The sequence below is a fragment of the Natrix helvetica genome (genome assembly GCF_964273705.1).
Source record: "Natrix helvetica genome assembly, chromosome: 4".
Classification (NCBI taxonomy): Eukaryota; Metazoa; Chordata; class Lepidosauria; order Squamata; family Natricidae; genus Natrix; species Natrix helvetica.
The window spans coordinates 30111640-30131764 of NC_138550.1; the positions used below are offsets into that span (position 1 = coordinate 30111640).

General features: G+C 37.6%; 1 protein-coding gene and 1 long non-coding RNA gene across 4 annotated transcripts in view; one reads left to right on the forward strand and one right to left on the reverse strand.

Annotated features, from left to right (window-relative positions):
* Nucleotides 1–20125, forward strand: part of LSAMP (limbic system associated membrane protein) — a 505584-nt gene that overhangs the window by 28957 nt on the left and 456502 nt on the right. The window lies entirely within an intron of this gene.
* LOC309391064 overlaps nucleotides 1–20125 on the reverse strand; it is a 169009-nt gene that overhangs the window by 18792 nt on the left and 130092 nt on the right. Inside the window, exons 2-3 of the long non-coding RNA XR_014175220.1 lie at nucleotides 5999–6122; nucleotides 3672–3816 (exon numbers count right to left, since the gene is read on the reverse strand). This is a non-coding gene — a long non-coding RNA (uncharacterized lncRNA). The remainder of the gene's footprint in view (nucleotides 1–3671; nucleotides 3817–5998; nucleotides 6123–20125) is intronic.

Here is a 20125-nt window from a genome sequence, read left to right on the forward strand (position 1 = left end):
ACCATCCTTCTATATTTTTTCCAGACTAGATGCCTATTATGTATAATATATGGCATTGATATAGCCTTGCCATTATTTAATTGTACATAAGACATATAAAATCTCACTGTGTAGTGTTTTTAAATAGCATTTCCTTCTGTATTCTCCTTTTCCATAGGCTGATCTGCTTTTCCTGCATTAGGCAAAATAGCACCTAGATGAATACTTCTCAATTTCTCCTCCACTTAGGACTATTAGTGTTGAATAATCTGTTAGACAGGTAGTTTAAAAAAAATGAGTCTGATGATAAACCTGTGTGACTTGTACCTTGAATGTTTCACCCATAGTATCCTTAACAGGCTAAAAATGTCACAAGAGTACTTATCTGTATAAAGTGAGATCTTTATAAGATCTTAACATGAGAAAGTTTTTAGCTATTGCATTTGCATGGTGAACAGGCATTGCTTTGGGATTCAGTAGATGCCACATTGCTTCCAATATCTTTATTTATATTGCTAATCTCACATCAACTGACAGCACCCAACCTTCCAAATCAGCAGAATGTGCCAGACTGTAAGCAAATCAACTTACATTTTCCGAAACTATATGACTAACTAAATAAAACTATATTCTCCAGTTCTAACCCTCTGGATGCTAAAGTTAGTATTTTAATTCCTAATTCCTAAACAATGCTGTCAGTGACAGCTATGAGAACTGAGACATTTCAACCATTTACAAATGTATTGGAAGCTAGATGTGCAAATAAAAGGAAGAATCATTATAAGCTTGAAAAATAGCATTGGGTATCAAGAGGTGTGGCCTACTACTATATGAAGGAGCTGTTGAAAATATACAGCAAGGCTGAGTAACGTTTGTTTTACTGCCAAAATCTCTGGTCTTCTCTATTGTAATCTAGTCATAGTTATCATGGCCCCATCGGAGCTGGGGACCAAGGAGGAGGACAAGAGGGAGCTAGGGCTTACAGAGGAGCGATTGGAAAAGCAAGATGAAAGGTCATCAGTGAAGGAGAGAGGGTGCAGGTGGACCAAGCAAAGAGAGCAGTCAAGAGAGCAGAGTAGCAATGGAGGTCCAGTGATGAGCAATTACATCCCACCTCCCCCCCCCCCCCCAATCACAGAGAATGGAGAGAAGGTGGAATCAGTGCCGGGTAACTAGATGACTCAGGAGGAGGGTGCCCCACCCCTCTTCACAAGGCTCAACTGGAGAATGATATTTAAAGAGATACTTTTGGGAGGGGCACTTGTCGGGAACAAGTGTTGCTTTTTTCCAGTTTCATGTGCTGTTACTAGCATCTGGATAGTTCGCTTGCCTTGCCCTGTTTGCCTTGCCCTGCTTGCATTGGTTGTCTGGCCTGGCTATGTGTGATTTCTCAGCAACCCAGTTTTGTTCTGGGTTGTGCTGCAGTTCCGGTGAACTCTTCCTGTGATGAGGATTCCTTGGAACCAAATTCCCTGAACTGTAGTTGCTCTCAGAACTGTGCTTCTCCTCTGGACTAAGAGCAACCAAGAACTATTGGAGGTGTAGAGTTTGTTCCTGGACTTGGAGGGAACGGTGGGACTTTTGGGGGAAAGTTGGAGCAATAAAGGGAAGTTAAGCCTTTGTTTCAGCTGTGTTGCTTCTGTGCCCAGCCCTGGGTCATCACAATAGTCGTGAGATAGATAGAATTCAAACTTTCTTTCTGGCATATCTCCTTTTCTACTTTCTGATCCTCCTATTATCCCTAGGTAGGCATGAAATAAAGACTGTTGTACCAAATTTCTGAATGACAAACTAACATAGGAATTAGACTGAGGTCCATGTTCAGCTCTAAGGCCAAGGGTTACTTACAGTATATCTAGTACTGGTATATAAGTTTACAAAACCTGTTTAATGACTTTGGGTGACAAGCGGAATCTAATACTAAACCTGGAGTCATTTGTCTAGTATCATTTGGCATACATAATAAAGTAATTTCCAATCTGTATTTGTATCTAGATAAGATCTTGCGTTGATGTCACTTCTCTGTTTTCTGTTTTTCTGTTGGCCTTTGACTCTGGCAAGTCAATTCCCATCTGGCTTATTGCAGTGTTTCTTTTTTTAAGCACAGAAAGAAACTTCATCTTGGCAGAGAGAGGGAATCAAACTGAATTTTAGTCAGCTCTGAAGTGTGTAGTCTGAGCCAAAGTCAATTTCTTGTCAGATGTGACCTCAAACTGATTTATCACTTTCCTTTTTGAAATGGGATGACCCATTACATATTGGGCGGTCCAGCCAAGATGCAAAGCATTTTCATGTTGCTGAGATTCTTTGAGGAGTCGGGTAGTAAAGAAACTGTTGCTTAATCATAAATCTTCCAGCATCTCTTTAATCCTGTATTTTATTTCAGTTTGTTAACATTATCTTTCTATAGAATAATGGAAGATGAAAACCTGTTTTAATGTTTGAACCAGCTGATGCTGCTTAGACGTAATGTATATAATGAGTCCAGGCTGACAATCAAAGGCATTTTTTTTTTAAAAAAAGCCAACAACAACCACTATTATAAATGTGACATGTCCTAAAGAGTAATACATGAAGATAGGACTTATATTAAATGGAAATCACAGCAGGCTTGTATAAATTAAAGGTTGACAAACCTATTCGAAAAGAAGCACCAGAGCATTAAATTAATGAATTAAGCTTGGAAACCAGGAGCACTGTTAACATTTTCAGATCAATTTTGGATTGTGCCCTGGTATCCTGCTCATTTTTATAGTCTAAAGTCCTGCATTTAGTAATTATTCCCAGTTATAAAATTATGAATATGGCTATCTTCCCACCAGTTCAAGGTACAATTCCTAAGTTCTTCCACAAGTTGTATTGAATTCTGATCTTCAATCACAGAAAGTAAACATGATTAAATGTATGTGGAACAGTTATATTATGATTTGTTTCTTGGTAAAAATAAGCACAGAAAAATAAAAATAAAAATACTTATATGGTATTATATGCTTGGTCCATATTCCATCTCTCCTAATTCTTCAGATTTTGGAGTGGTTATTTCTGAAGAGGGAAGTTTTCTTTGCTTTGATCTCTTTTTCAACCATAAAGAAGTATACTCACACTATCATTCCTGTTCCCTCAGCTATTTTGCCAGTTTCTGGCTAATTTCAAATAAGCTGAGCCTGGCTTGACCATTAGAATATCCTAAAACTACCCACTAGATTGGAAATCAAACACATTTTTGGAAGAAGGCAATGCAAAGCTATTTCTATACTATTACCAAAAAAAGGATAAAAATTTGTTCAATAAGTTATCAGAAGCTGAGATTGATATGAGAGCACTTTTACTTTTAATTAATGGTACTCCTGGTAGCAGTCCTTCCAGACAGGTGATACAGTCACTGTAAGAGGACAAGGTGAAGTTTCATTTTATGAGTATAATGTGAACAAGGAACTAACAGTTATTTCTGTCGGGTTGCTCTTCATCCAACTGATGCTACTGGCATATCCATAGACAAGTGTGTTAATTTGTTTTTCTGAACAAAGAATGTTTGAGGGTCAAGAGAAATGAGTCTGAGGTCTGTCTCAAACTCATCAAGGTTTGTAGATCCCAGCATAGAAAGAAAAAGAGAATGGAAAGCCAGCTTCCCTTATTTGACCAAGTATGCCTACAAACACAGAGTGCAAATACACATGCACTCAATATATTACCTGTATAGATTTCTTGTTTCCAGCATATTTGTTCCTCTGTGTGAACCTAGGGAGGAATTGCCTGCTTCATTCCAAACATATGAGTTCCAGGTTTGAGTTTGACAGGAAGGGGCCTCCAGAGGAATATGCAGGGGATTTGCACGTGCTTTATAGGCAAAAACAGAAATGAAAAGAAACCATATGTGCAATTGAAGTGGTCTGTTCTTTTCCGTTTCTCCCCCCAGTAATTCATTCCTCATTGCCTTATATCTCCCTTTCCACTCTGCTTCCAATTTCCCCATCTTCTCTGATCTCACTTATGAAAGCCAGTTCTCACAAGGTTAGAAACGGGACTAATACATTACCAAAACAAGAGGCAAGCGGAACTCTCCCTTCTGCTCAAAAGAGGTGCTTGAGGGGGAGAAAGGAGGGGAAATAATTTAAATTTTGATTTCTTTATAAAAAGGTTTGCATCTAATACATTGTGATTGTGAACATTCTACAGAAACAGGTTCATTAAGTCTTTCACAATAAACCTATTATCAGAGCTCTTATGTTCCTGAATGGCTACTCACAGTGTATTTTGTCACGAAAAGCATGAAGCCATTTCTTGACTGTTTTGAGGGCTGCTCCCTTGTATTGACATTTTATTTCCAATTCTTCACTGCAAAGGATGCTTCAGAAATTGGCCTTAAATGAAGCAAATGTTTAAATGTTGTACTTCTTTTGCATAATTTGCAACTCTTATTTTATTAACCGCTTTTAATTAATCTCCTTCAGAGATTACAAAAGTTGGAATTTAATTCTAAATACAGCCATGTTGACTCCAATATTGCTATTGGTTTTATATCAAGGGACACAACATCTCTGACATAACCTTTTCTGTAACTCTGCAAATAGTAACAAATATAGTACGTACACAAATTACAGCCCAATCCTTGAATTGAGTTCAGTTGAATTTACTACTCAGCAAGTGAGTTGAAAATTGTGCCCAATGGCATTTTGTCACTGTATTACACATAACATTTTAGTGACAGGAACACTGTCAGCATTGTACTTATATTAGACAAGTTATCAGTATATTCAATTTTGCTTCAGTGGGGAATGTGGCCCCTGGAAGTACATAATGGGCACATTTTTGAGATGCAGTTTAGTAGAGAAAGGAGCATGGTGCCCTGCAGATATTTCTCCTTTGTGCCTTCAGGCTCCATTCAGCCAAATTTATTCAAATTAAAAAAAATAAACTAAATTGTATAGGTCAGTGCCCCAAACCTTTGAACACCAGGGACCAGTTCCGTGGAGAGAGGTTTTTCTGTCAATCAGAGGGGTTATGGTTTTGCTTGTTTGCGCAGCCGAGTTTTCTGGCATGCCACAGTCTGGTGCCAGTCCACAGACTGGGGTTTGGGGATTCCTGGTAGCTGGTCATACCATTTAAAATGGACTGGTATGCTGTCAAACTATACCACCTTCATTTTATTTCCAAGAATTGTTTTGGATATTATAGGAATGGTTACAAGTCAAACATCTTGGATACCTATTTGAAGTCTACTATTCTGCATGTGGGGAAAACAGTATCTGTGAAATTAATCATAATGGCTAATAATAGTTCACTGCATAAACTTCTCTAAACACTTATTTTTCTTCAAAATATTCTTGTCAGAGGTTGCTTAAAGCATGGAGATTGCTTATCACGTGATGGTGCTCATGTCAAGGAACCTCTCAGATGGTAAAAAGTACAAAGACCAGATTTTCAATTTTATAAGGATAACTTTGATTTGTGAGAGAATAAAAAATATTTTAAGTAGGCTTGAATTTGTGTGTGCTCTCTTAACCTGAACCAACGCCAATCAGAATATATCATTTAGCTCATTGCAGGACCACCATTATTTAAATTGTCAATCTGAGACATTATTACATCATTTTCTATTTTTAATAGGTCATTTGAAACTGTAGAGGAGAAATATGCAGACAATGTTAAGATGCATCCTAGCTTTGCATTAGACATGGATGTAATGCATTCCTCCTTAATATATATTTTAATAAAAATAATTTATTTCTGAATCTGATTTGTTTATCTGCTTCTTCATCAGAACAACATTTGAGGTGGCTTGGCAGGAGTACAATAATTCTGAAGCTAAGTGCACAAAGAACTACCAACTTTCATAACAATTTGGCTATGCAGCATTTTAAAATCTTCTGCAAATACACTTTTCCAAATGCCTTTTGCATGAAAAGTAAACTTTGTGTTGACCTGAAAGGGAACTTCGATAAAACAGTGGTGCTCCATTAATATGCTATCACCTGACACTGTTACATTTTATATTCCAGGCAAATCCTTTTTCACTCACCTCGCTATTTTGAAAATGTTTTTTCATGAAGTTTTAAATCAGTTTTCTTGTTGCTTTCTTTTACTGATTTGTCAATAACAACAGCATGAGAGATATAACATTTTCAATTTGCTCAGTTGGTTTTCTGTTGGAGGTAAGGTTTTCTTATTAAAAAAAATAAGGTATACATCTCACAGTTCAAAGTTAACACTGGGAATATAGAACACAATTTTCAAACATTCCCTTTTGACAGTACACATCTTACAGTATATTCATATGAGCAGGTAGGACAGGACAATCTTAGTTATTAGTTAATTTAAAATACTTGGTTGTATTTTTGGCACAGTTATTCAGGAAGCACTTGGGACCTGCTCAAAATAGAGTATATAATACACAGCACTATCTTATATATACTTATATATTACTAGCATCTCTCTGAAAACATCAATCTTAGTATAGCCATAAAATACTGTATATCTTAGAGAAAATAACTATAACTCAAAATGAAATGAAAACGCTAAGAATTTACCATAAAGAAAATAAATACACATCAAAAATACAAGTGCCTGCAATGGTTCAGCTACATAGGTTAAAATCTCAGGGAAGAATTCCTCAAAGAGACAAATGCTCTTGCATGGAATTGAATATTTGTTTTCATGATGGCCTTGATTTATTACTGTGGGATTGAAACAGAGTACATTGAAAAAAATGAGAGTTCTGTGATAGAAATAATCCCTACCTGGTTGAACTCTGTGATGTAATTACCATCTGAACATCTTTGCTATATGATACCTTTTCCATATGACTAGTTCAGGATAGAAGTTATTTTATTTATTTCAATCATGGAAAGTTCTACCAGAGTTGCCATGTACTCTTTGTATCAATACAAAATTCCATGGTTCCATCAATACAACAATTCCATGACTCATAGTATGACAGTTCAAGGTACAGGTGAAACTTGAAAAATTAGAATATCATGCAAAAGTTCATTTATTTCAGTAATGCAACTTAAAAGGTGAAACTAATATATGAGATAGACTCATTACATGCAAAGCAAGATATGATTTGTCATAATTGTGATGATTATGGCTTACAGCTCATGAAAACCCCAAATCCACAATCTCAGAAAATTAGAATATTGTGAAAGGTGCAATATTCTAGGCTCAAAGTGTCCCATTCTAATCAGCTAATTAAGCCATAACACCTCCAAAGGGTTCCCGAGCCTTTAAATGGTCTCTCAGTCTGGTTCAGTAGGAATCACAATCATGGGAAAGACTGCTGACCTGACAGTTGTGCAGAAAACCATCATTGACACCCTCCATAAGGACGGAAAGCCTCAAAAGGTAATTGCAAAAGAAGTTGGATGTTATCAAAGTGCTGTATCAAAGCACATTAATAGAAAGTTTTGTGGAAGGGAAAAGTGTGGAAGAAAAAGGTGCACAAGCAGCAGGGATGACCGCAGCCTGGAGAGGATTGTCAGGAAAAGTCCATTCAAAAGTGTTGGGGACTTTTACAAGGAGTGGACTGAGGGTGGAGTCAGTGCATCAAGAGCCACCACACACAGACGGATCCTGGACATGGGCTTCAAATACCATATTCCTCTTATCAAGCTGCTACTGAACAACAAACAACATTAGAAGCGTCTTACCTAGGCTAAAGAAAAACAGACCTGTTCAGTGGTCCAAAGTCCTCTTTTCTGATGAGAGCAACTTTTGCATCTCATTTGGAAACCAAGGACTCAGAGTATGGAAGAAGAATGGAGAGGTGCACACTGCAAGATGCTTCAAGTCCAGTGTGAAGTTTCCACAGTGTGTGTTGATTTGGGGAGCCATGTCATCTGCTGGTGTTGGTCCACTGTGCTTCATTAAGTCCAGGGTCAATGCAGCCGTCTACCAGGAGATTTTGGAGCACTTCATGCTTCCTTCCGCAGACGAGCTTTATGGGAATGCTGACTTCATTTTCCAGCAGGACTTGGCACCTACACACACTGCCAAAAGCACCAAAACCTGGTTCAATGACCATGGGATTACTGTGCTTGATTGGCCAGCAAACTCGCCTGACCTGAACCCCATAGAGAATCTATGGGGCATTGCCAAGAGAAAGATGAGAGACATGAGACTGAACAATGCAGAAGAGCTGAAGGCCACTATTAAAGCATCCTGGTCTTCCATAACACCTCAGCAGTGCCACAGGCTGATAACTTCCATGCCACGCCGCATTGAGGCAGTAATTGCTGCAAAAGGGTGCCAAACCAAGTACTGAGTACATATGCATGCTTATACTTTTCAGAGGTCCGATATTGTTCTATGTACAATCCTTGTTTTATTGATTGCATGTAATATTCTAATTTTCTGAGACGGTGGATTTGGGGTTTTCATGAGCTGTACTCCATAATCATCAGAATTATGACAAACTACTGCTTGAACTATCTTGCTTTGCATGTAATGAGTCTATCTCATATATTAGATTCACCTTTTAAGTTGCATTAATGAAATAAATGAACTTTTGCATGATATTCTAATTTTTCCAGTTTCACCTCTACGTGCTATCCAAATATTTAAAAGTAATACTTGTAGTAAAATAGAAGTATGTTTAAATTTTATCTTCTTGTATGATTTATTTTTGTTGTATGCATCAATCAAAGGTCTGCATGTATGTTAATTCTGTTATGGCTAATAATATTAATGAATTTCTGGGGGGAAATGGTGAAAAGTTGATTGTGAAGAAATAATAAGCTAGCGAGTAGACCAGCTCTTTCTAATTCCTTTCAGGACAATAAGACTTGAGATCTCCCTTAGGTCAGAGGTGTGTTTCTGCTGGTTCGCCCCCGATTGGATGAACCGGTAGTGACGGTGGTGGGAGTCTCCACCTATCCGCCTGTTGCACAGGCACGTGAACGTGCACGAGACAACTGGTAGTAAAATAAAATAAACCAACCACTGCCTTAGATGCTCCATACAGTTATTCCTCATGAGAAAACCACTAGAGATCAATCTTTAAAATATTTAGAAGTCTGGAGTGGAAGATATAATAACCTTGCTAACACCACAATTGGTTTCCTTGAAAGGAACAATGGGTTCATATATGTTCTTTTCTAATGACTTTTTGATATTGTTTCTGACTATCAGCTGTTAGGAACATTTGGATCCACTAATTTTATATTACTAGATGAGTTTCCTTCAATACTTAGTAAAAGAAGTTTAAAGACTTTAAAAATTGTTTTGTAATAAACAGCAAAAGGGTGATTAGAACTTTTATTCTGGAAAGTTACAAGCAAATTAACAGTCCAGATAGATTGTAAATAAGATTGTAGAATTAATTGCAAGCGCAATTTCCTTGGGAAAATGCTTTTGTTTTGAATTCTTTTTTAAAAAGAATGATGATGAAACTTAGAAGGTTGGACCCTAGAGGGAAACAGATGAGCTACAGACTGCCTGTAGAGCCCAGCTAGTACTTAAATGATAAGCTATATAGACTGTCCTCAGATATAGTACATATACCATAATCCAAATCATGTTATGGCTTTTACACTGTGTCAAAGTTCCTGTCAGGGTTCCAAATAGCATCCAAAATTAAACCGGAGTCCAAAGCAATGTATTGATCAAAGTTCCAATTTATTGAGAGACATGTTGGCAAAACCTAAATCTTTTTTTTTTGAGGGGGGGGGAACCAAATCTGAAGGCTTCCCAGGTTTCACATCCAGTTGAAAGTTCAAGATCTTGCTCCCACAGCCACAAGTTCATCACATGGTCCAATCATCCACTGCCATGCTGGCAGCTTCCACCCATCCAGTTCCGGGCAGGTGCAGAGGTGCAAATACAAAGGATGACCTTGGCTTTCTAGAAAGAATTTTGTTATGGCTTCATATCATCTAACTCCGTTCAATTCCCACTCTCATTTTCCCACAATAAAAAATGCATAGCAGAATAATAGAAAGTGTGGCAGGCCAAAGATCCAAAAGAAAAGATGGCTGCAGGCCTGACAGTTCCATTGAGGTATTGACCATAGCTCAGTTATACTTATAGAAGTTCACTGTATGTATAGTTGTTGTCACATCCTATCTTCAGGTACACCAAGCAAGAGAAACTTTGGAGAGCCATTCCCTATCTCTTTACAGCATGGGTGTCAAACTCGATTTCATTGAGGGTCGCATCAGGGATGTGTTTGACCTTGGGCGGCCGGGGTGGGCCTGGCCAGATGGGCGTGGCCAGCTTGACCTCACTCATGTCAGGGGTGCCTGTGGTGGCCTGAGCACTCTGCCAGAGAAAACAGTCTCCCAAGCTCTGTTTTTGGCTACAACAGTCTCCTGCAACCCTCTGCCAGCAAAGATAGAGCTCGGGAGGGCTGCATGTCGACCTCCTGAGCTCTGTTTCTGCTGGCAGAGGCACCATGGGCCAGTGCTTTGTTGTTTCCAGGATGGTCCTGTGGTCCAGATTTAAACACCCATGGTCCAGATCCAGTCCCTGAGCCTTGAGCCTTGAGTTTGACACCCCTCCTCTAGAGTATTGTGAGTTAGATTCAAGAACTGCTTTGAATGAGACCACACACCAAATGACTCTTCCTACAATCCAGACAAGTACAAGCTTCAACAAAGCTAAAACCTTGCTTGTGAAAGAAAGAAATAAGAAATGGACCATGACAACAGGTCAATGACAACTTCATCTTCACTGTTCACTGAATGTTATGCACCAAATAATAACTGAGAAAAATGGAATATGGAATACAATAAGCTGGAAATGTACATGGCTTCCTTCTTCCTGGAAGTCTCAACAAAATGATTTACAGTGTAACATTTTTTTACAGTTATACTTGTGGGTGCATCTTTCCTAATACTGACAATCTAGGAATGGCAAAGGAGAGAGCTGTATTATATTATTTAATATTATTTGTACTGTGTTTCCCACTGATTTATAGATTGTAATCTGTAGACTGGGCCAATATATTTAAAGTTAAAATTTGCTAAAAGTGTTATAAATCCATATTAATGACTAGTTTAAAACAATAAGATAGAATAGTAGATGAAAGGAACCAAGAGAATCATTAAACAGCAGGAATTATCTTAAAGTTTGGAGCTACAGTTTTAAATCCATAACAAATACTCCAAAATGTTTTCAACATTTCTTAAAAATCCAGGCAAACTGGTGCAATGTTTTTTTTTTAATGTCATCTTTATATAACAATAATGTATTTTAGACTGTAGAAGATAGGAGAAACACTCCTTTTTATTCTTTTGATTCATTCAGATGCGTTCAGCATGCACTGCACTATTCTTGAAGAACAATTAGACATTTTCCCCCCACTTAAAATACGATTTGTGTCAGATGTGAGACCTGTTCATAGAATCATCTGTCAGGAACTGGTTTGGATAGCCAAAGTTATTTTGAATGAAGGGAAGACAAAGATGGCAGAGACTATTGGCTAAACCATATGCTATAATGGCTACAATCTAGATATTTAAGGAAACAAGGTATTTTTGCAATAAGACTTTGGACAGTTACTTCCAATTTGTAGGTACAGTTTCAGATTTCAGTCAGTCCGTATCTAACATTTACCAAATGTTTCTTTTCCATTAGAATATGGGAGTGAGAATTCAAACTTTAAAAGTATATTTGTAAATCGTTACTTAGTTATCTAATTTCACCTTGAAATCAGATTTTATTTTAGCCAATCCCAAAATGTTGCTTTGGGTAATGTAAGAATATCCTTGAGACAAGCTCAACTCTTTAAGACTTTATGGACATATTTATTAATTTTCTTGGCAATCATATGAAAATAATTTTACTACTCCCTTTTGTTTTTTCTTGTATGTTCAGTGTTTACTTGTCTGGTGTTTTAACCACCTGATAACTGCTTGGTCAATTAGGTCTGGACTCTCATCATGACAAGATGCTTGGAAGAGGTTTGCCACTGCTACCTTCCTACGGTTGAGAGAGAGTGACTGCCCAAAACATACAGTCGGTTTTTACCTAAAGCAGGACTATAAGTCATTATACTTTAGTTTCTAATCTAGCGCCTTAACTACAAGACCAGGTTGGCTCTTACTGTCTTCATTCTATTTTTATTTTCCTTTTAATATTGTGATATTGTTTTAAAAGAATTAAAATGTTAAGTACAAACTTTTCCATAGGGAGTTTGGACTAATTTGTTATTCCAAAGGACTATGCTTAATATTTCACAATAGAAAGTAATAGGCTTTCATGCTGTATATTAAATAAAGTTTAGCTCAGAGGCTTTTGTTTTGGTGTATCCTGTTCTATCTTCTCTTCTGTCAAATGTTGAGTATGGCTTTCCTGTCCAAGAAGTTTATTTTTGGTAAAATATTAAACTTAGGAGATCTTACCCATGTTCAACTTCATCCATATATTTATATGTCCTTTTTTCCATAGCATTTCATTTCTATGCTCCAGAGAGTTAATTCTGCTTTTAAATGCAGTAGTCCAATGCTACATTGATCTCATTTCTATTCCCATACACATAAAGAAAACTTTAAAAAAGGTGTGGGGTGCCAAAGACAAGATTAATTTTCTTTCTTTCTTTCTTTTTGTTTGGAATGTGGCTGGCTATAGAGACACACAGCTTGTCTTCTCTAGATTCCTAAGCTTTTTCTGGAAGTACTTATTTTCATTATGCTCTGAGACAAGGGAGATCTGTGTGTAAATACATTCCGTGGGTCATTGTAAATCAGATCTGGACAGACTGTCTTAAACATTTATTTCTTAACTTACTTCAAAGGGTTTAAAATATATGGTAGCTGTTGCCATTGATTTGTGCATCAACACTTATGGTAATTTAGAATTTGCAGGATGGATACCAAAGAATAAGGGAGATGCTGGGATGGTAATAAATATTGAAAAAGGTGTATCAAAAAATCACCCCTGAAAATACTTATAGCATCAGAAAGATACAACTCCAAACAGTCAGATGAGCCTAAATGGTAACGAAGTGTTTGGAGCACAATTTTAAAAAGGATTGCTTTCATTGGGTAAGTTTTATAAACCAGCAACCTCTCCTTATCCCTTCATCCCCAGATTGCTCAGTTTAGGCATCCACAAAGAAAAGCTAGCTATTAATGAGGATTAAGTGTCTAGCAGGCATCTGGTGCCTGCTATGACAAAAGAGGCAAATAATTATCTGATTGGGTTAGAGCTGAAAGTCTGTTATCTCACAGCTTGCAAAAGTAAATAGGAAGAGCTAGTTTGTCCATGCCGCTTCTCTTTTCAAGTGTTAATTGAAGATGCAGGTCAGTCATAGAGTAGCACTTGAAAACATTAATGTTGAAAGGATCTTTTAACATATTCTTCACAGGCTAGTTCTCAGGAAGTAATGCAGAACCTAGTTGTGCAATCAAATTGTTTGTCTTTCAGCTTTTCTTTTTCTTCCTTTCTTTATATCTGTATTCTCAGCACTCCAGAATTTTTTACAGGATCCCTAATTAGACATCTTCACACAATTTATTACCATTTTAAAGGGTAAGCGGTTAATGGCTTGCAATTTAAAATGTGAGGTAATTAATTATTAACTCAAATGGCTTGACTGCTTCTCTAACCTACCAGCAGCATCATACTCTATGTGTAGGTTAATGATGGTCATTAGAGGATAGAAAAAATGCCAGCAACTTGGAGATTGTTCCCCTAGATACAGCTTGATATACAAGTGAAACTCAAGAAATTAGAATATCTTTGTATCAATACAAAATCCCATGGTTCCATCAATACAACAATTCCATGACTCATAGTATGACAGTACAAGGTACAGGTGAAACTTGAAAAATTAGAATATCGTGAGAGCAACTTTTGCCAAAAGCACCAAAAACTGGTTCAATGACCATGGGATTACTGTGCTTGATTGGCCTCTCCATTCTTCCTCCATACTCTGGGTCCTTGGTTTCCAAATGAGATGTAAAAGTTGCTCTCATCAGAAAAGAGGACTTTGGACCACTGAGTAACAGGACTTTGGACCACTGTGCTTCATTAAGACCAGGGTCAACGCAGCTGTCTACTAGGAGATTTTGGAGCACTTCATGCTTCCTTCTGCAGACAAGATTTATGGGGATGCTTACTTCATTTTCCAGCTGCCCACACTGCCAAAAGCACCAAAACCTGGTTCAATGACCGTGGGATTATTGTGCTTGATTGGCCAGCAAACTCGCATGACTTGAACCCCATACAGAATCTAGGGGGCATTGCCAAGAGAAAGATGAGAGACATGAGACCGAACAATAAAGAAGAGTTGAAGGCCGCTATTAGAAGCATCCTGGTCTTCCATAACACCTCAGCAATACCACAGTCTTATAGCTTCTATGCCACGCCGCATTGAGGCAGTAATTGCTGCAAAAGGGGCCCAAACCAAGTACTGAGTACATATGCATGCTTATACTTTTCAGAGTCCGATATTGTTCTATATACAATCCTTGTTTTATTGATTGCATGTAATATTCTAATTTTCTGAGATGGTGGATTTGGGGTTTTCATGAACTGTATGCCAGAATCATCACAATTATAACAAATCACGGCTTGAACTATCTTGCTTTGCATGTAATGAGTCTTATCTCATATATTAGTTTTACCTTTTAAGTTGCATTACTGAAATAAATGAACTTTTGCACGATATTCTAATTTTTCAAGTTTCACCTGTATATCCCTTGGGTGTGTTTTAGTAATTATTGCAAGCTTCTGATGTTCCATCAGACAATTTAAAAAAAAATTAAGTTTGGAACCCCAACTGACAGCACCCTAAACCCAGTTTATTTGATACATTTGCACATAAAACACAATATAACTCTGAAACTACATGATTCCAGGTCATCTGACTATCCATTATGCCAGCAGCCAGTCATCCTTGTATGCTTACCCTGAAAGTAGCAACCTGATTGAAAGATGAGGATGAGGATGATCTGCCTGAATCAATTTACTGCAGGATGAAGGCCACTTGAGTGAAGTTTATGGACTGTATTATACCATGCTGATCTAATGTGAGAGGGTAGATAGCTGTGTTTGGAGTTCCCAAACTAGGAATGAAAGGAAGTGACTGGCTGAAAGTCATTCAGTTGCCTTTCATTTCTACAGGAGAACTAGAACTCGACGCTTGCTCCTGGTCCTTAAGTAGATGTGATTAAAGCTTGAGTTATACTCCTGCTTGATTTACTTCTTAGCCTTACAGAAACCTGAAGGGAGGTTTTCATTTAAGGATTTAAAGGAGAGATGTTTTAATTTCAAAATTATTATTATGAAAATTAATTTACATGAATTGTCCAAATGAGAAGCAATGTAATATTTGAAACATATATCATTTTCTATACCCAGACTGCACCGGGCTAGTTGGTGCTAAATATTTGGAGATAACCAGACTGAAATGTCTTGCCAAATTGTATCAACTATATTCCAGTAATTTCTGACATTTCTGATTGCTTTTATTAATATTTTATGGCAGGACTTCAATCTTAATTCATAAAAGCATAGTACACCTAAACTTCCCACTAACTCATCATTTCAATGATATTAAGAAGAGGAAAAATACACAGTTGCACTTCTAATGATTATAATTAATATGTAGTAGATTGCTTTAGTGTAGACTTTTGTCTTCCAAAGTAGGTTAAGCCTCAACATGAATCCCTTTAATTACAATTCAGGTTTAACAAATGACTTTGCATTGCACAATTGTGAGGTTCTTTCTCAAATATTAGTAGTCAGCCATTTTACAGGTATTTTTGTTCTTGTTTGTTTGTTGAAGTCGCTTGCATAACATTTCACGGGGCTATTTTAAGTGTTTTCTTTTATATATGGTTTTAGATCAGAAATGTTCTATAAGTATACTCTGATAAAATATAAACTAATTAAACAATTCTTATTATTTTTACTATTAGGTTATAATGAAATAAAAATTATTTTAGAATCTCTGTATATTCTGGGATTGAAGGCAAATATACATATCTCAGGATAATGTTGCAGGATCCAGTCTGAGTCAGTCACAGAGACTAGAGTTTGTTTGTTTTCATGAGCTTTCAGACTTATACTTGGAAGAAAAAAACCTCTGGTCTTATTGACTGACTCAGTGGGAAGTCTCGCTACCTCACATACACACTTATCTGTGGTTTCGTGAGTTTATAAATATTCCCCAGTAATTTCCTTCACCAAAAACTCAGCACTCTCCCAATTAAGTCCAGTCAAAATCAGACCAATGCTAGTCCACAGAGCAATGGTCAAATCAATCCACCAGGCAAACTTAAATCCACAACACAAGAGAGTTCGCAAGGCAAGAAAAGTTCAGAGTTTCCAAGGCACAATCCAAGTCAAGGCACGACGTCAATCCAAAGCTAGACAGGAATCACAATGAATAGAAAACACACAGCTAAGAAACAAACATGATGTTCCCCGCATCACCTCTATCTGTCTGCTGTGGTACATAGCCAGCTAATGACATACCCCTTCAAGAAGGATGAGGCTTTCTTCTAATGAGTAATCTGGCTGAGCTTCTCTGCTCCTGCTTTTTCTCTGCCCTATATGTTCTTGGATCAAGAGTAGAAGGCAATTCCTCTTACTCTTCCTTTTCACTGATCAGCTGCAGCTTCATGCTTTGCCCACATGGAACTTCAGGACTCTTCTTCAGCTGGTTTCAACCATCTCCCTCACAGACGGCTGCTCGGAGCTATCTATCAACTCAGCTCTTGACATGCCAGGAACTGGTTCATAGTCCCCCAAGAATCTAGAGAGGTATCTGGGGAAGCATCCTGGGGAGTCATCACATTCAAATTGGATCCAGTATACTCTGGGTTAGCTGTAAACATTTGTCATTACATAGAGGAATTCTTGTAGTTAAAATTAATTTTGTCTTAAATTTAAAGAGCAAAACCTAGAAGAAATAATTTAATAGCTCAATCAACTTTTATTTAAATATAAAAGTTATTTCTTTTTTTTAAAAAAAAAACCCATCCCTTTATAAATGTATTTCATGGCATGAAGGCAGGAAACATTTGCTGAAGCTGTTTTCTCCTTTAATCACTTTGCTTCCAATTAATAAGAGCACACCTTCTAATTTAAAAACCAGCTGCAGAAGTCAGTCCCTTCCAATGCAGTGGTTTTATTAGCGAGAATATAACATCAATATTTGCTTCAAGTAGCTTTTAATAACTGAAGAATTATATTGCAAATCACTGGATTGTAGTCATGTAAGATGGCAGTTATAGAAAACTTGTCTCTTCTCAAAATGGTGTCATTGTGGGTATGGTTAGTCACAAAGCATTCATTCATCAAAAGATAATGAGGTAAAGGAGATTGTTGATGATAAGGCAACTGATACCTTCATTTGCTCTTTATGTAAGCAAGACAAATCACTTTACAACAGAGGTGATATTCAGCAGGTTCTGATCAGTTCTGGAGAACCGGTAGCAGAAATTTTGAGAAATACCACCTCTGACTGGCCCCATCCCCATCTATTCTGTGCCTCCTCAAGTCCCAGCTGATCGGAAGGAAATGGGGATTTTGCAGTAACCTTCCCCTGCCACACCCACCAAGCCACGCTGTGAAGCCAAGCCCATAGAACCAGTAGTAAAAAAATGTGAATCCCACCACTGCTTTACTACAATAAAATATAAAACAACAATAAAATCAATACCGATGAAAACAAATTAAAACCAGAAGAAGGCTGCCACAGAGATACATAAACTCCTAGCCTTCATCTGCCTGATTTATTAACTGCAAGCCAATAAAAATAGAAATGACAAGGCTGCTAACCTGGTGAGATCTGTGAAAACTTTGTTAGGCATGTGTGTTAGATTCACCAATCTGTATTCAAAACAGATTAAAATTTACTACCACCACTACCCCGACAAACAGATAAATCTGATTAAGAAAACTCATGTTCAAGAATATCTCCACATAACCACACACAAAAAATCTGCCCTTTAAAATATGCCAGATCCAGTGCCAAAGTTTGAATCTTGGAATTGTTTTTTCCTGCATTTTTGAATCAACAGCCACAAGACAACGCATTTCTCAGCCTTGAAAGTCTTTGCCATCTGCCTCTTGCTGGTCAGATATCCTTCTCTTAGTGTGAAAGAAATTTTACTTCACCAGTATCCACTGTTATTGGATTTCCTGTGATACTCAAATATGCTTATTAGTTTCCGATTCTGCATGGATTTTGGAGGGAGGTGATTCAGAGGTAGGGTAGGACACTTTGGAGGACAAAAAGGCAGGCTTTGGGACAAGGATTTTTAGAGATTATTCAAGATAAGATTTATTAAGCATGGATTTAAATATGTCAGGATAACAAGAATAGTGTCGAGCACCTCTTGTAAAGAACTTGGTAGGAAACAGTCTGGCCAAAGAATAACTCTGTCGGAGATAAGATTTGTAATATTTATTAGAAAGAGGTTAAGGTTAAAATATTGAAATTAAATGAATCAAATTGTAATTAAAACTACATTTCAAAGTATCAACAATAGTTAATGCGTAAAGAATTAAAACCAGTTCTCAAGTACAAAATATCACACAATCATTTCCTGAATTATAGAATCTCATGTCTAAATATTCCAAGTGGGAGCCAGATCTTTATAGCCCTCAAATATATAAAAGTTACCTGAATTTTGTGATGTAATATGGCAAAAACTTGCCATTGAAAAATAAAAAATAAAAGGAAACTAGATGGACAGTTTCCATTCATAGGAGAAGGTAACTTGAGTCAAGGCACATTTATAAGGTATATAGTCTAAAACTAGCACCTAGTGGTGATATTGATAATTTGTGTAGGGTCCACACAATTATGTGATACTGCTAAAGCAGCTGTCACTCATAAGCATTCCTTTTTCTTTAACTATTTTACAATTTCAGGGTCATCTATATATAAAGATGCTCCAGTAACCCTATTCAAAATAACGATAAGAACAGCAACAACCCAATATGTCAGTAGGTGGTTCCAGTCAGTGTTGTGGGTGAGTGCCACACCTTTGGTTGGTGCTGCAGAGAACCTCTCCCTTTCTGTTTAACATCTACATGGGACCACTGGATGAGGTCATCTAGCAAGTCAGATATCAACATGCTACTGGTTGCCACGATGTAAAAAAGATGTGGAGACTCTAGAAAGAGTGCAGAGAAGAGCAACAAAGATGATTAGGGGACTGGAGACTAAAACATATGAAGAACGGTTGCAGGAACTGGGTATGTTTAGCTTAAGAGAAAGAAGGACTAGGGGAGACATGATAGCATTATTCCAATATCTCAGAGGTTGCCACAAAGAAGAGGGAGTCAAACTATTCTCCAAAGCACCTGAGGGTAGAACAAGAAGCAATGGGTGGAAACTAATCAAGGAGAGAAGCAACTTAGAACTGAGGAGAAATTTCCTGACAGTTAGAACAATTAATCAGTGGAACAGCTTGCCTCCAGAAGTTGTGAATGCCCCAACACTGGAAGTCTTTAAGAAGATGTTGGATAGCCATCTGTCTGAAACGGTATAGGGTTTCCTGCCTAGGCAGGGGGTTGGACTAGAAGGCATCCAAGGTCCCTTCCAACTCTACTATTGTATTATACCTTTGATCTCAGGCAGGCTAAGTGAGACTGTCAAAGTTCTGTCCTTAGTGCCTTGGAGGCTTAGATGGGGAAAAAATGATTCAGGCTGAGTTCTACCAAGATGAGTGGCTGTAATTTTGATGACTGAATTATGGAGAGTTCCCATTTTTATTCCTAGATGAGATTACACTCCTTCAGTCAGGAGTGATGCGTAACTGGGAAGCTCTCCTGGACTCTTAGTATTTGCTCAACGAAAAGGTGGCATCTGTGGCTAAAAGGGCTTTTGCACAGTTTCGCTTGTCATAGTACTACCAACTTTTCCTAGATCAACCAGCTTCCAGACAGTCCTTTATGCCATGGTTTGATTATTGCAATACATTTTATGAAGAACTTTATGAAAAACCTGTGTCAGGCCTGCAGCTATCTTTTCTTTTGGATCTTTGGCCTGTCACACTTTCTATTATTCTACCATGCATTTTCTATTGTGGGGAAATGGCAGGGAGGATTGTAAGTAATCACATACTATGTAGCCACAACATAATTATTTCTAGAAAACCAAGGTCATCCTTTGTCTCTGCACTTCTGCATCTGACTGGAACTGGATGGGTGGAACTGCCAGCATGGCAGTGGGAGATTGGACCATGTG